The following is a 16,610-nucleotide window of genomic DNA, read 5'->3' as shown; positions in this document are numbered from 1 at the left end:
GTGTCCCCTGCATCAGCAGGCGGACTCTCAACCACTGCGCCACCAGGAAGGCCCGAGCATCATTTTTAATTGTGAAACCTTGGAAACATTCCCATTAAAATCAGGAGCAACACAGGGATGTACACTGTGACAATTGTTATGAACTAGATAAAGACATCAGAAAGCAAAATTCCTATTAGCAGGAAGTATGATTTTATATCTTTTAAAATCCAAAAGAAGCAGCTGAAAAACAGTTATAAACCATAAAAAAACTTTAGTAGTTGGATAGAAAATTTCTCCATGGAAAAATAAAATGGATAAAAATCGATAGCCAAAGACAAACTAGGAAAAACAATTTGTAATCTATATATCGTGAAAGTCAAGCTTGTTTAATATATGAAGAACTTTCACAATCAATTAGAAAAAGGCCAATAACCTATTTGGCAAAGGATGTGGACAATTCACAGAAAAGAATGAAAATGGATTTCAAGCATGCGAAAAGACACTCAGCCCTATTCATTCCAAACAAAATACCAATTAAAACTAAGGGTGAGGGACTTCCCTGGTGGCGCAGTGGTTAAGAATCCACCTGCCAGTGCAGGGGACACAGGTTCGAGCCCTGGTCCGGGAATATCCCACATGCCGCGGAGCAACTAAGCCCGTGCACCACAACTACTGAGCCTACGCTCTAGAGCCCGCGAGCCACAACTACTGAGCCCGTGCACCACAACTACCGAAGCCCGCGCACCTAGAGCCCGTGCTCCAAAACAAGAGAAGCTACCGCAATGAGAAGCCTGTGCACCGCAGCTAGAGAAAAGCCCGCGCGCAGCAGCGAAGACCCAACACAGCCAAAACAAACAAACAAACAAAAAACAAAAAACTAAGGGTGAAACAGTTTGTCATCTAGCAGATAGGCAGAGACTAGAGTTTGAAAATATGTCATGATGACAAAGGTGTGGAAAAGCAGAAACTTTTACACTGTTTGTTGAGAATATAAATTGGTACAATATAGTAAGAAGGGCAGTCTGGTATCAGATAATAAATGTATACATCCTTTGATCTGACAATTCTGCCCTTAGGAATTTTTCTTACAGATATATTCACACATTTATGTAAAGGCTTATGTGCAAAGTCATTGTAGCACTGTTTGAAATTGTAAAAGACTGAAAACAAATACGCATTAATAGAGAACTAGTTAAATCAATTATGGTATATCCCCAGGGAGGCGTAGCTGTTTAAAAGAATAAGATAGTGCTTTGTATTCTGATATGGAATATTCTCCAAGGTATGTTATTGAGTGGGGGAAAAGCATGATTCAGAAGAGTGGAAATTGTACATACTATTTGAGTAATAAAACAAAATAAAGATAAAAGGGAAATTTATAGATCTATCTGCATAGATATCACTGGAAGGATTCTGTTGAAATATTGATTGTGATTTCCTCTAGGGAGGAAAACTGGGGTTGAGGGTCCAGATGAGAGAGAGAGACTTGGTTTTATTGTATTCCTTTTACTATTTCATCTCCCCTCCTGCACCCTTTCTCCCTCCCACCCCTTGAGCATGTATTAAAATTAAAAATTAAAAATGTTAAAAACAAACAAAAAAAGAATCTACAACTCTTAAGAAGAAAAGAGTTTCTTAGAGCAACTAGTATATTAATTGCTAATTGTAATTGTTTTCAAATGTAGGTGTTCTGAAAATGCAAATTGTGCCAAATGTATTTTAAAGGGCTAAAATAGCATCTAAGGGTATATATCCATGTTTACATGTATTTCCTCACTAGAGAGTAAAATACATTGCATTGCAGGTCTGAAAAGACATTTTCCCAGAGAATATGTTCATTCTGATACTGAGAATACTCCCCCAAAACAAATGCCCTTGTTCTAGCATATTAAAAACTTATTCCAGCCTGAATGATTCTTTCCAGATTCAGGAATCTAATCCTACTTAGACCTACTTTTTATAGAGAGCCTTTTGAAAGACTGGGGTCTTAATTCTGAATAATAGTGCTGGTTTATATCATTTATTTGGAATGCCACTTGGGGTTATCTCTGACCTGTTTTTGTAAAATAACCTCCTCCCTAAAGTGGGATAAAAATGTTAACTTGCATAAGCCAGCAATAATAATTTGGTATATTTCCCAAGTATTTATAATCAATAGGTTTATTTTGAACTTTTAAAAAGGCCTGTTTGTTAATTTTAGTGGTGCCTAAAAAAGAAATATTGATATCTGACTCTGTAGAAGTAGACCAAGTTATAGCCACATGTAATTTGTTGCCTTTTTATTCTCTTAGATTTTTGGGATCAAAATCTTAGTTTTACTATATTGTATTTCTACATATATTACCTACAAATCATAGGTCTGATGATTGCTTGATGGGTGTTTGTACATATGAGTAGTAGTAATGCCTTATATTGTACGGTGTTTCATAGTTTGCAGAGAGTTCTCATAAACATTTCCTCACCTGAGGCAAGATACAAGCCAGCCTCAAAAAGTTTTTGGTTTTTTTTTTTTTTTTTTTTTTTTTGCGGTAGGCGGGCCTCTCACTGTTGTGGCCTCTCCCCTTGCAGAGCACAGGCTCCGGATGCGCAGGCTCAGCAGCCATGGCTCACGGGCCTAGCCGCTCTGCGGCATGTGGGATCTTCCCAGACCGGGGCACGAACCCGTGTCCCCTGCATCGGCAGGCGGACTCTCAACCACTGCGCCACCAGGGAAGCCCTGTTTGTTGTTTTTTAAATGTGTTTTTGTTTCTAGGTTAAAAAATAGCATGCAATTTTTTTTGTTGTTGTTCTTAAAAACACATTTTACAGGAGAGAAAGGATAGTTTCTCTCATCCTAAATAGATAATCATTTCACGGGCCGATACAAAAATTCTCGGAAGCACGCTTAATCCAACTATAATAAATTCGTATGCTTTACAATAATCAATACTCATGTGCAGAAGGCCTGCATGTACTCATGGGATGTTGATTTAACTCTTCTTAGTCTTTACTGAGGATAATCCACACTCACAAAATTAGACAAGTTTTTTTGGGGGTGCGGTAGGGTAGCATTTTTTCTCCACAATTACTTGAGGTTGGAAACATGACATTCTTCTTCTCCCCCAAACATGCCTAGTAGACTAAGCTTAATGTGTCCAAAACAGTCTTCTTGATCCCCTCTCCCCAGAAAGCTTTCTCTCTAACAGTCATCCCCACTTCATTAAATCTCCCCAGTTGCCCAAACCAAAAAACGAGCCTCATTGTCATTCTTCATATCTAATTTATCCCCAAGTCCTCTCATTTCTGTTACCACAGTTTATCTGGAATGTGTCTCCTCTGGAATGTGTCTCCCCTTCATGTCCATTGCCCTCATTCTAGTTCCAGCTGCCACCATCATCAACTCTTGCTTGGACAGCTGCTGCTTGCCCTTTTTTATTCCAGTGCTACTTGTAACCAAAACCATCCGGCTGCAGTATTAGTTATTTCTCTATTTCAACGATATTAAATAATTTATGATAAAAGTCCTTGCTTGGGGAAATCCTCAAGTGGAGACAGAAAGAGACTGGCTGACATTGCCCTTCCTCCCAGCCAGTGTGGCTCCTTCACTCCTGCTTCTGTGTTCACTGCCTCCGGCTTCAGCTCCAGGAGCCTTGGTGAGGATGTCCAGTTGTCTTTGTCAGGGTTACATGGAGCTTCTCTTGGTCTGATGATTGAGGGATGGCCAGTGACAAGTTGAATTGTGTACAACGGTGGAGCGGGATCAGGAAACCCAATTGAAGACTATGATTTGAAAGAGTGAAGAATGGGAAACATATAGTCTCTATGGTCCAGAGCACATGTTATGTTCTCCTGTACAAGAAAAGCACATTGGCTGCCTCTGGATAACTCACAATTTGATCACCCCCCGCAGTCATTCCCAAGATGCTCTGACCCTAGTCTGGTCCATCTTTGTGATGTCTTCAACCATTCGGCTGTTCAGACCAAAAACTTCGGTGTCCTCCTTGATTTTCTTCTCTCTCGTCCTCTAGAAGTTGTCAGCTCTGCCTCATGTACCATCTCCTGCATCTTTCTACTTCTCTCCATCTTCACTTTTACCGCCCTAGTCCCAGGCATCATCACCTCTCGTTGGATGCTTGCAATAGTCTTCCAAATGGTCTCCCTGCTTCTGTATATTGAAATATCATATACATACAGAAAGGCAGTGTACGGTTTGTTGGTATTTTATAAGCTGAACACACTTGTGTAACTATATCTTAGATCAGCGGTTCTCAACTGGGGAGTAATTTGGCCCACCAAGGGGCTTTTGGCAATGTCTAGAGACATCTTTGGTCATTACTACTTTGTGGGTGTTACTAGCACATAGTGGATAAAGGCCAGGAATGCTGCCAAACATCCTACAATGCACCAAACAGCCCCCCACAGCAAAGAATTATCCAGTCCAAAATGTCAGTAGTGCTGGAGAAACTCTGATCTAGATCAAGAAATAGAATATTACCAGTATATGGAATACCCACAAGCTACCTTCCCAGTTTCTACCCCCCACCCCCAAAGATAATCACTGTCCTGTTGTAACAGCCTGCTTTTGAACTTCAGGTTAATGGCACCATACAGTAGGCATTCTTTTGTGACTGACCTCTTCAACATTACATTTGTGAAATTCACCCATATTGTTGTGTGGTTGTACATTATTCATCCTTTTTGCGGTAGAGTATTACATTATGTCAAACTAAATATAACTGATCCCTTTACCAGTTGACGGGCAATTGGGTAATTTCTAGTTTTGGCTGTTATGAATAGTGCTGCTATAAACATCTGAGTGTGTGTCTTCTGGTGAGAATATATATGCATTTCTGTTAGGTGTATACTTAGGAGCAGACTTGCTGCGTCATATGGAGTAGGCATATGTTCAACTTTAACAAAACTGCCAAACAGTTTTCCAAAGTGGTTGTACCAATTTACATTCCCACGGGCAGTGTGAGAGTTCCAGTTGCTCCATATTGTTGCCAATCTTGGTGTTTTCTTTTTTCTTTTAACCCTTTTGGTGAGTGCAGCATAATATCACATTGTGATTCTGCTTCTGCTTTCACTTTTCTCCAATCCATATCTTAAATGGAAGCCTAAAACATCTTTTCTTTTTAACTTTTTTTTTCTTTTTTCTTTCTTCTTTTTTTAGGTGAGGTAGAGCTTTGGTGTAAGCATCATAAGCTAAGGTTTCTTCCTCTCCCAAGAAACAATTTTCACACCCTTCTAGGCAATATTATCCTGTTGAGAATGAATGACCTACCCTAGTGTGTGTCAGAATCACCTGTGAGTTGTTAAATTTCAGATTGCCAGGGCCACCCTCAGCCACTAGCAAATATATGTTTATCTTAAAAAATCTAGGTCTGTATTTGGATGTAATGTGAAAAAGGTAAAAAAAATTTTAGTCAGAAACCTTAAAATCTTGTTTCTATGAATAATTTCTAATTTATACATAGGTAATATTTTGTCTACATACCAGGTTTCCTTCCTGAGATCTCCTGTGTAGATTCAGACTTGTTTTCTTTGCAAATAACTAGTACTATATTAAAATAATATTAGCAGAGAATCGTATAGACTAATATATTACAAACCTAAATTCAATATTTTTGTCCAAAAAGAAATCGATGCACACTTCACACAATTGCCACGTGAGTTCTATTTAATCTTTTATTATCATAAACACATTTGTTCTCCCTAAAGCCCCAAATAAAGTGACTTGCATTTTGTGAGTCAAATATTATGAGTTTTATCTTAGGATTTGTTTAAATGTGATTTAGTCATGCTTTTAGCTTTCTTATTTATTTACTTACCTAAATTGAGGTATAATTGCCATATAACACTGTATCAGTTTCAGGCGTACAATATAATGATTTGATATTTGTAGACACTGTGAAATGATCACCACAGTAAGTCTAGTAACATCCATCACCTTACACAGTTACAAAAAAATGTTTTTGATGAGAACTTTTAAGATCTCCTCTCTTAGCAACTTTCAAATTTGCAAAATATTTTTAACTTTTAATTGAAGTAACTGTAGATTCATAGGAAGTTGCAAAGAAATGTACAGGGAGGTCTGTGTACCCTTTACTATGCCTCCCCCATTTTTAACATCATGCATACCTATGGTATGATATCAAAACAAGCTGACGGTCAACACTGGTACAATCCACAGGTCAGATTTCACCAATTGTATGTGCAGATTTGTATAACCACCACCACAATCGAGATGCAGAACTGTGCTGTGTTGTCCTTGGTGCTCTCCCTTTAAAGGCACATCCACCCCTCCCTCATCCCTGGGACCCCTGGCAATCACTACTCTGTTCACCATCTCAAACTCTTTTCAAAGCAGAAATTAGATCATGTCATTCCCTTCTTTAAAGTCCTCCAGTGGCTTCCTACTCAGAATAAAATCAAACTCCCTGTGTGATCCTGCCCCGGCTGCCTCTCTGGCCTCGTCTGTGTCATTTTCTCCCTTTGTTCTCTAGGCTGCAGACACCCAGCCGTAAAACATGGCAAGCTTGTTCCTGCTTTAGGGATTTTGCATGAATTATTCCTTTACTTTTCTCTTTTCTTCCTCTTCTTCTGCATCTTCTTTGTTGTCTTCTTTCTTAATGAAATGCTTGAATGGTCTTCCCTTGATTGTTTTTTTTCCATGGCTGGTCCTTCTTGTCATTCAATTCCCAGTCCAAGTGTCACCTCCTCAGGAAGACCTTTCCTGACCACCCCATTGAAGTAACTCCCTCACTGTCACAGCAGCCTTACTTCCTAACCAGCAATCATCACTTCATGATATTTTTTTGGGTGTTGATAGAACAGCTAGCTGTCTAGTCGACCGGGTTTTCTCTCTGCTCCTGGTATGTAAGTTCCATGAAGCCCGCGGCCTTGCTTACAGACGTCTTGTTTACGTACGTCTTGTTTACATCTGTGTTCCCACTGAACTTTGCTTGGTACACAGCGGTGTTCACAAACACTCGCTGGTTGAAAGAATTAATGACCTTCTTGTAGATTGGGTTCCATGGCCACATCTGAGTTGGGCGCTGGAGGAGACCCCTCTTGGGGGCAGTGTTTGTGGGCTGCTTCTTTTTGGCCACAGAGTGAGATAGGGGCTGGGAACTGGGCAATCACAGCCTGCTGTCAGCTCAGCTTGGGAGGTCTGTGACCATATGACACCCCAGAACCTAGTCTGCTCCTGGACTTTGGGCAATTCCAGGGGTTTGAACCAAAGCCTGAAATGTTCCCAAGTCTAGAATTTGGCCCATCTTCATAACGTTTGGTTTCCTCGTTGTCTCCTTTGCTTTTCCCTCAAGGCTGTTGGAAATAAGTGGTTGGATGGAGGGACATCATGAATTTGTCCCTTGCCCATGGGATGTTTTGCAGTAACATCTCGAATGATGTTTCCCATTTTCAGGCTGAGAATACCTCACAAGGGTGTTTGGGGGATGCCTGGGGGTCAGGATTCTTTTGCCCACCCTACCCCACAGTCTTATCTCTTGCCAAGGCTACCACTTCCCTCCCTCTCTTTATCCTGTTTTCTCTCTTCAAATCTCTTGGTCCCTTTGGATTGCATTTGAAGCAGAAAGGCCCTCTTTTAGCAAAGGCATATTTTCCTCCCTTTTCGTTTTGTCTCCTCAAAGATCCTTACTAAATGCTGTGAGTAGTCGGAGCCTTTCCTTATCTTGCATCTTTCCTATTGAGTGCCTTAATGTTCCTTGTAGTCTTGGTGGGCACAACAGGCCACAGGCCACAGCCTGATTGTTTCTTTTCTCAAAGATAGTTAAATGCTCAGGTTGGGTTCATGATGTGTTCATTGAATTTTACCCTGTCTCCTTTCTTCAGCCAATTTCACATTTTTACTTCTGTCTTGTATTTACAATACCACACTTCCTGATACTGATTTTTTATTAGTTTTAAAAAAACAGAGTGCTTTCAGATGTAAGTAGCAGACAACCTAGCTTAAATTGTCTCAATAGAAAGAATTTCCTTCAGTAAATTAACAGCAAAGTGCAAAAGTAGTTCCAGTGGCATGGCAAGGACCTGGTTTTCCCATTTCTCAGTGCTGTGACCTCAGACCAGTCTTGGCTGTCCCTTCCCCTTGTGTTCCAAAGGTAGGACATGGCTACCAGCAGCTCCCATGGCTATTTGCTTCTGGCTTTAACTAGCAGATGTTAAAGAACACTTTAAGATGTTAAGAGAACACTTCCCCAGTAGCTCATGCCTAGAGTAGAAGTTCTGGAGTTGAATCTTCTTGTCTGATTGGCCTAATTTGGGTCACATGTCCATCTCTGAGCCAACCACTGGCTAGGATGATGGGAATTAGGGTCCATCTTGGAATCCAGTAATGGTGTTAGTCTCACCCAACATATAGGACTAGGACATTTGAGGGAACAGGAAAAGAAATGCTTGGAAGGCAACCAACAAATAAGTAGACAATACCATTTAATGAACTTTGAAAAAAAAGAATGCCCTCTTTGTAGTAGTGTGAATTAAAAGATGTATTTTTGTAGAAGTGCCAAACATTTTTGCCAGGTGCTAGGAATGGTAGCTTTATATGTGAACTTACCCCGACAAATTTCATTATCGATTTGTATTATAGAATGTTTCTGGTTTGTTGTATAGTGTTGTTTTATTTGGGACTATTTCAATACTGATTTAAATAAAATTTAGGTACAGAACGTAGGAATACATTCTTATATCATTTCTCTAGAGATAATAGAATATTTTTAAGGAAGAAAAATACATGTTAATTATAACTTGAATTCAGGATGTATAAAAAGAGAAAAGGGCCTCCCTGGTGGCGCAGTGGTTGAGAGTCCGCCTGCCGATGCAGGGGATACGGGTTCGTGCCCCGGTCTGGGAGGATCCCATATGCCGCGGAGCGGCTGGGCCCGTGAGCCATGGCCGCTGAGCCTGTGCGTCCGGAGCCTGTGCTCCGCAACGGGAGAGGCCACAACAGTGAGAGGCCCGCGTACCGCAAAAAAAAAAAAAAAAAAAAAAAAAAAAAGAGAAAAAATTGGTTTTTATGCAAGAGTATAATTTTTCTCAGAAAGGTGATTACCAACCCTTCCTTATAATAAAGGCTTTGAATTAATAATTAATATCTGTTCTTGATATCTGGAGCTCTGTATTTTTACTCCTATATTCCTTAAAAAAAAAAAAAAGTGCTTAGAAGATACTTGGCTGGGCTTCGAACCCATGCTCCAAGGAATGGTTGGCTTTCTCAGACCCTCAAGCTCTTCCCTCTGTGGAGTCAGTGAGGCTGGGTGGTTAAGAGCGAACCTGTGCCTTTAGACAACTGACCTCATCTCTTAGTTTCCCCGGCTATAAAAATGGGGGAAATAATTGAAGCCACATCAGAGTATTGTGAGTATTAAATAAAATAATCCACATGCAGTGTCTGGTACACAGTGTTCAATACATGTTAGCTAATATTAACATTGTCATATTTCGGTGAGTCTAAGATGACTTTGATTGAAAGTCACACCATTGTTTTATATACCACTAAAAAAGAAACACCAGTATTTATACTACAATATGATTCATTTGAAGATTTCAGATATATTAAAATATGAAGAAATGTGTCTTAGAATCAGTGATATATGGTATTATGGCTGCCTCTGACTTGAAAGTCCTGGAAATTGTTTGTATACCCACAAATTAATGCCATCTGTCTTCAGTTTAAACATAACACAGTGGGATCTAAAGTTTCCTTTCCTTTTTGTTTTTGTCCTAAACATATATTGTATTTGGTCTCACATGTTGCAATATTGGCAATTTCATAATTACTAATTCATTACGTAGGTTGAATAGCGGATGCTACAAGACCCACCATAGGCTTTGCAAACTTGGGTTATTTGCTTTTCTTCAGTGATTTAGAAAGAAATTTGAGATACATTTTTGGAATCATTAATATCAGTTGAATAAACCTATTTGGAAGCTCAAGGCAGGTTAAATGATAGTGCACATTACCTTTTAGAAAAGCACAAGTTGTAGGCAGAAAGCCAACTTAGGAAAGCGCCTCTGGTACACCCAAACACATTCAGTTTAGAAAGAGTAATATTGCTGTTTGAAAGAAATGTGTGGTAGTTGATTTTCCACTAAAATATAAATGCGGACAGTATATTGTAGAACGAGAGACAGTCACAGACTATTTAAGTACCAACTTGGTGTAGTAAAAAGTAGCTATGTAATATGCTTAGCATAAATTTAGAAGTAAAACCCATAAAGATATCACATAACTCGATAGAGTGCTATTTCTCTTGGAAATTCTCTGGTATTTAGAGCGTTGTGAATGGGGTAGTATAAGCCTATTTTTTTTTTGTTTTTTTTAAGGCCTGTTTTTGATATTAAAATTGAAATGAATGATAGAAGTCTTTTCGGAGACTCGACCTAATTGTTTACTTATTGCATTATTTATGGCTTACGTCATCAGCTGAATGTCAGCAGGATTCTACTCTTGTTGACGACAGCTGAGTGAGTGGAGCAGATGTGCTGTTGGGTTACCTTGTCACAGCCCCAGAGGCAGTCCCCTGGCGCATCTGGCACATGAAGTATTTAAATGTTATTTGAGGGTGTTGTTCATGGTTTTGGCGAAGACTGTATCTCAGTGCAGTCCATATTTTAATGCATTCTGAAACAGCAGTGTTGTTCTCTTTCGGGGGAACCCAGGAGACTTTGTTTGCTGTATTTTGTATAGAATTCAGCATTACAGTACCAAAAATAACACTTTTATTTTAGAAAAGGAGGTTTACTTTAGAAAATAAAGGGTACCTAAATTGAAATAACAGGAAAATTATTTCCAAAAGCAGACATTTGATCGGCTTCAGTACTTTTCTCATCACCTACATAGTAGTAATGTTTATATTTAGAATAGAGAGAAGCCAGTGCAAGATGTCTCAGCAAGGCTTTACTAAAGGATGTGATTATGTCAGTGTTACTCCAGGTGTTTAATTTCAGGCAGTGTGAGTCAAGGATCTGGTGTTTCTTATGTTAGAATAGATTGGACTTGATTCGGAAAGAAAAAATCCCCAAACAACCCATTAATTTGAAGTGTATAAATCACAGCCTAAAAATGATTTTAGAGTTTTAAAATAGATGACCCATGCATGTAATAGAAGAGGGTACCCATTAAAAATGCCTTTTCCTCCTCCCTGCCCCTTGCCAACCATCTTGCCTCCAGAGAGGAAGCAATCATTACCATGGTATTATTAATTTCTCTAGTAGCATTCTTCCAGAGGTTTTCTGTTTCCTTTTCTCTATCTCTTCCTCCCTCTTTCTTGTTAACACAGGTGACAGCGTACTATATGCACTGTTGTGCACCTTGCTTCTTTCACGTCAGCAGGGACTGCTCTACCTTTGGAGCTCCAGAGCTGCCTCTGTGGCAGGAACAGCGGTGCTCAATGACTGTCCTTGTGCCCTTCAACTTTTCCCAGCTGCCTGGAGGTTATGTGGCACCACGTGATTGATTCTGGCTAGTGAAGCGTGAGAAGCAGTCATCTGTCTCACTCGGGGGCCGAAGCCATAAGCACCTCCAGCTCTACCATGGAGCACCCTGAACTGTGTGTGTATTATATGGGGGGGATCCTCCATCAGCCTGGGTCCCTGAATGATTATGTGGAGCAGAGGGTCCTCTTCTGCCCTGGCCTGAGCCCCAGACCCAGGCTATGTTGGATAAAATAGTGATAGCAAGGAATAAACCTCTGTTTCTACATCATATCAGCCTCTCCTGATGGATGTAGCCTGGTTCGTAACAGCTCTGAAATGCATAACACTTGAAGGAACCCAGTTCAGAGTATCTGATAATTTCTTAAAGAATAAAAGGGCTTCTAATTAAAGAATCATCTTTTTAAATAAATACCAAAGAAAAACATTTTACCCCAGTGTATTACTACAAAATGCAGCATATCTATCTATGTAGTATTTTTTTTGAGGAATGTATAACTATTGAAATATATGAAGAAGAAATATGCATTTTATTATTTTAATGAGGCTTGATTATTTAACATTGAAGCCCATAATTTTCACATTCGAATTTGATGTTGATTTTCTAGTCAGATTACTTCTAAAGGAAGATAAGCCTCAAGCCATCTATACTAGCTTTACTCATTGTTAAGCATGATGCTTAAGGATGAGAGAGGCATTGCAGAAATATAGTCATCTCTGCCAGGAACCTAACAGTACCTAGGGAAGTGAGACATTCTCTAGAAACAGTTAAGCTCAGTAAGAAAAGTGCCAGATTGAACAGGAAGCTCCTTGTGGGCCAGAGAAGTGCAGCTGCTGGGGATGCCCAATTTGATGTGGCTCTGGAAAGATCTGGATGGGGAGAGGGACTGTGTGGTAATAGCACATGCAGAGACAGGTGGAATGGAGCAAGAGTGTGGCCTTTTTGAAGGTCAGACTGAAGTAAGAGATGCCAGACGGGTGGAGGGCGTGGAGGACTCAGGCTGCAGTGGTAACCTGGATGGGGGTGGGGTCTTCGTAGCAGTGGTCAGATGTCAGAGAGGTTTGATCAGGAAGTGAGTTGATAAATTCTAATTTCTGAGGCCTGCTGTGTATAAGGGACTCTTGTGTGCAGAGGGCAGCATGGGATCCAGTGAATGGACTAGGTGGTGGCTGAGAGCCTGGGCAAGGGAGGCCTGGGTTCCAGTCCTGGCTTTGCCACTTTTTTGCTGTGTAAAGTGCTGGGAAGGGTGCACAGGGTAAGTGCTTAGAGAACGTTAGTTGTGATGCCAACTGCCGCCGCAGCTTAGGAAGGAACTTGTTAACAGTGAGAACTGTCCAATGAGGGAATAATTAGAGGGGCCTCATTCTTTTTTGTTTTTTTTTTTGCGGTACGCAGGCCTCTCACTGCTGTGGCTTCTCCTGTTGCGGAGCACAGGCTCCGGACGCGCTGGCTCAGCGGCCATGGCTCACAGGCCCAGCCACTCCGTGGCACGTGGGATCTTCCCGGACCGGGGCACGAACCTGTGTCCTCTGCATCGGCAGGCGGACTCTTAACCACTGCGCCACCAGGGAAGCCCAGAGGGGCCTCATTCTTTGGAGGCCCCTTCACAAAGTACTTAGTGCTGAGTTACAGTGTTTATGCAAATGCTGGATCATAGTCTTTCTAGGGTGCTTGATGAGGGATCCTTCGTTGGGGCCAGGTTTAGACTACATAGTCTTCAGAGTTTCTTTTAACCAATGTTTATTGAATGACTACTATGTGCTAGGTTGTCTGGCTAGTAGCATAGTGGACGTCCCAAAGGGTTAGAGGCCAGAGGAAGGAAATACATACTGTTTATGTAGTCTCTGCATTGTTCCAAAGCTGACATCAGATTCCCTACTTAGCCCTAGAAAAACCTTCCCAGCCAGAGGAGATATGAAGGGACTGTGAAGGGAGTGGAGTGTTTTAAGTTCTAAACGGTGTTGGATTCCCTGGCGGTCCAGTGGTTAGGACTCGGCAGTGGGTGCTTTCACTGCCGGGGCTGGGGTTCAAACCCTGGTTCCCCCAAGGCACGCAGCGTGGCCAAAAAAACAAACAAACAAAGAAACAAAAATACACTAAATGAGGTTGGGCATCCTGATAAAATGCTGTGGGCATTCAGGTGTTCGTGTGGTGAGCTTTTAAAAAAATGTGTTTTTTATTTGGACACTGGACCTCCTTCCATTTACAGTCAGGTACTGTTTAAAATCTTTTTGCAGGCAAAGGAGGTCAAACGTAAAGTGCACAGGAGGGAATTGCACCTTGGTCGGGGGCAGACCCCGTGGAAGGTCCTGTCCTGTTTCCCTTCCCTTAGCTCTGCCCTGGATCACATAGGCTGGGGCTGGGCAACCTTTACTGCCAAAGTTTGGAATCTCTCCCAAAATATTCTAGAATGAGTGTCTGCCAAGCGCTGGCTTTAAAGCATCAGTGTCAGGATGTCCTTCTTTGGAATGCCCTTCTGTCCTGTGGCCTTTTTTTTTTTTTTTTTGCTGTACGCGGGCCTCTCACTGCTGTGGCCTCTCCCGTTGCGGAGCACAGGCTCCGGACACACAGGCTCCGCGGCCATGGCTCGCGGGCCCAGCCGCTCCGCGGCATGTGGGATCTTCCGGGATAGGGGCACGAACCCGTGTCCCCTGCATCGGCAGGCGGACTCTCAACCACTGCGCCACCAGGGAAGCCCCCTGTGGCCTTTTTTATAGAAATGAGGTCAGGTAAGCAAACTGCATGCCGTAGAACTAAGGAGATCCCTGTGCGCGGAGTATGGCTTTTGGAGCACAGCTGACCTGGGTTTCAGTTCCAACTTTGCTACTCAGGAGCTGGGTGACCCTAGGGAATAATAATCAAGATATCTGTCCATTACTGTCTTTTTACTACTTGCCAGGCAGACACTATGCTAAGCAGTTTTCATGAGGTCTGTTTCCTCCTCTCAGTAAACTTACCAGGGAGGTACCGAGTCTTGTCCCCATTTTGGAGATGGTGGAGTGCAGAGAAGTCAGCCAAGCCAGTCCGACTACATACCAGTGGCCTTGGGCAAATCACACCTTTCATCTTTTAGCTGCAGACAGTACCCACCTCCTAAGGTTGTTGCCAAGAGGAAATGAAGTAGCCAGGTGCCCAGTGTATGGTAGGGGCTACCTCACCTAAGGCTTCACTGAGGATCTAGTAACCACACTAAAGTCTAATTGCTCTGTTACTTTGCATCTTACTTTACAAGTTGGTGTCAACGTTGTTTCTGAATCTGGTTCTTTTCCTTTTTGTCTCCAAATTAAGGCCTTCGTTAAACATCACTCCGTGAGGAACTCCCACCTTCCACTGACCTTCCTGGAAAGCGATCACTTCAGGGGTTGTTATATGGAGGGGGAGATGGCCCTGGCGTTATTGTGACACAGATGAGTAACAATATAAAAAGCAAAGAGTATATTTGTTCTCCCCAAATTTCCACCACCTCTTACCAACCTAAGATTTCTTTTTTATTAGCCGTTTCCTCCTTGGCTTATACCCCTATTGATTATTTACTAAACATCAGCATCAACTGTGCCTTATTATTATTTATCACATATATATTACTGAAATGTTACTCTGTTATTACGATTCCACGGAAAAAATAAATTTCTGGTGACTTCCAGAAGCTTGCACATTCTTGGTTTAGGCTAACGCAGTGCTGTTTTTCTAATTGGTTTGGCCCCCTGGTCTCCCCACCACCCTCTCTCTGTGAAAGAACTTGGCGTTCTGTTCAGTATCATGAAGCTGGTGTCGCTCTGAGATCGAGTGTTCTGTGGTTTCACGTAATCTGTCTGTGAACTCAGGAACCAAGTGTAGGAGAGAATTTGCCAGTACGGATAATTGTTGGGTCTTGGAGACATTTTGAACACCACCCAAACACAACACCAGAGGTGGTCCAAAAGACACAAGAGAAATGATGTGAAATGCTGATTCTGTAAAAAAGATGTATGGTGAATGTCAGTGTGACTGAGTCAGCCTTTTTAGTAGTGCAGGGACCAGGACATTAACATTTCAAAAACACTACGAAAACGGGTCATTCTAGTTGTTTTCATTGTGTCCTAACAGTATCAAGCCCCTACTGAGGTGACACCGTAAAAGAAACATGCCCAGTGGCACAGAGAGTGGGGACTTCTTCCCCTCCTCTCCCTCCTTCCCACGGGGAGTAGGTACTGTTGGCAGCTCTTTTGAACAGTAATTTCCCCCTGAAGTTTGAGGAGCTTTCCTTGGGTGTGGTGCTTCCCTCCACCATTTGTATAGTTTCCAGCCTGCTATGATTTTATCTCTCAGCAATGTTCCAGGAGGTTTTAGTGAAAATATAAAACTGCCAAACCGCCTATCAAATGGAGTTTGAAAAGAGACCTCTTGGGAAAGGACAGACTGAGTATTCTAAGTGGTCTACGATCCAAAGCATTTCCTGGGTTGAGTGTTTATCAAGGCTGAGCTTTACTTCCAAACTAAGCTTGAGAAGAATCTGGGACTGCTTCCCAGCTGATTGGGGGCGGGGAGAAGAGGAGGATGCAAATCTGAAGGAACGAAGGAAATCTCACTCTCTGTTTGTCTCTTACACAGTTATCTGCCGAAATCTGTCTAGAGATATGGCTTGCAGAATAGAACCAGTTTTGGAGCATGAAGTAGGATGAGGCTGTTAGATGTTAATTTTAAAATTACATATAATATTTTAATTTTATTTTGGGAATGGAACATTGGAGAAGATTAGCTTTTAAATGGCTCAGCCTTACTCTTCAAGGTTAAAAAAATGCATAGAAAAGAGCATTTTCTCCCTGTTAATTGTCGTTAATCTCAAATCATACCAGTTTTGTTTTCTTTCTTTTTTTTTGTTTTTTGTTTTTGTTTATTGCTGTGTCTCTTATCATCAAGGTCTAAATTGACACATTTGGGAAGAGTAAGGTGTTGGGAAAGTAGTACTGGTAAGTAAGTAGATGTAAGTAGATGGTTTTTCCTTCCTGTCTGACTCAGTGTTAGAGAACTTGTTTTCAGACAATATGTTGATTTCAATACCTCGATGCCAGATTATACCATGACAGACATCCTGATATATAGAGTAGTTCCTTGCTCTCTTAGTAGAAATCTTATAAAGAAAAACTGTCTCCCTTGTTTCACTGTTTCTTTCCCTACAAAAGTTTTTGTAGTCACTACTCCTTTATCG

General features: G+C 41.4%; 1 protein-coding gene across 4 annotated transcripts in view; it reads left to right on the top strand.

Annotated features, from left to right (window-relative positions):
• The window catches only part of SMURF1 (SMAD specific E3 ubiquitin protein ligase 1), a 103,215-nt gene that overhangs the window by 6,596 nt on the left and 80,009 nt on the right, over positions 1–16,610 (top strand). Inside the window, exon 2 of one of the 4 annotated variants that reach the window (XM_081257410.1) lies at positions 14,711–16,371. The exons of the other annotated variants lie outside the window; for them this stretch is intronic. The gene's annotated coding sequence lies outside the window, so the exon portion shown is untranslated. The remainder of the gene's footprint in view (positions 1–14,710; positions 16,372–16,610) is intronic. 4 annotated transcript variants of the gene reach the window in all.

The sequence above is a fragment of the Mesoplodon bidens genome, assembly GCF_964165515.1.
Source record: "Mesoplodon bidens genome assembly, chromosome: 15".
In the NCBI taxonomy this organism is placed as follows: domain Eukaryota; kingdom Metazoa; phylum Chordata; class Mammalia; order Artiodactyla; family Ziphiidae; genus Mesoplodon; species Mesoplodon bidens.
Note: the sequence above shows the minus strand (reverse complement) of the source record. Positions and strands in the feature narration are given on the sequence as shown.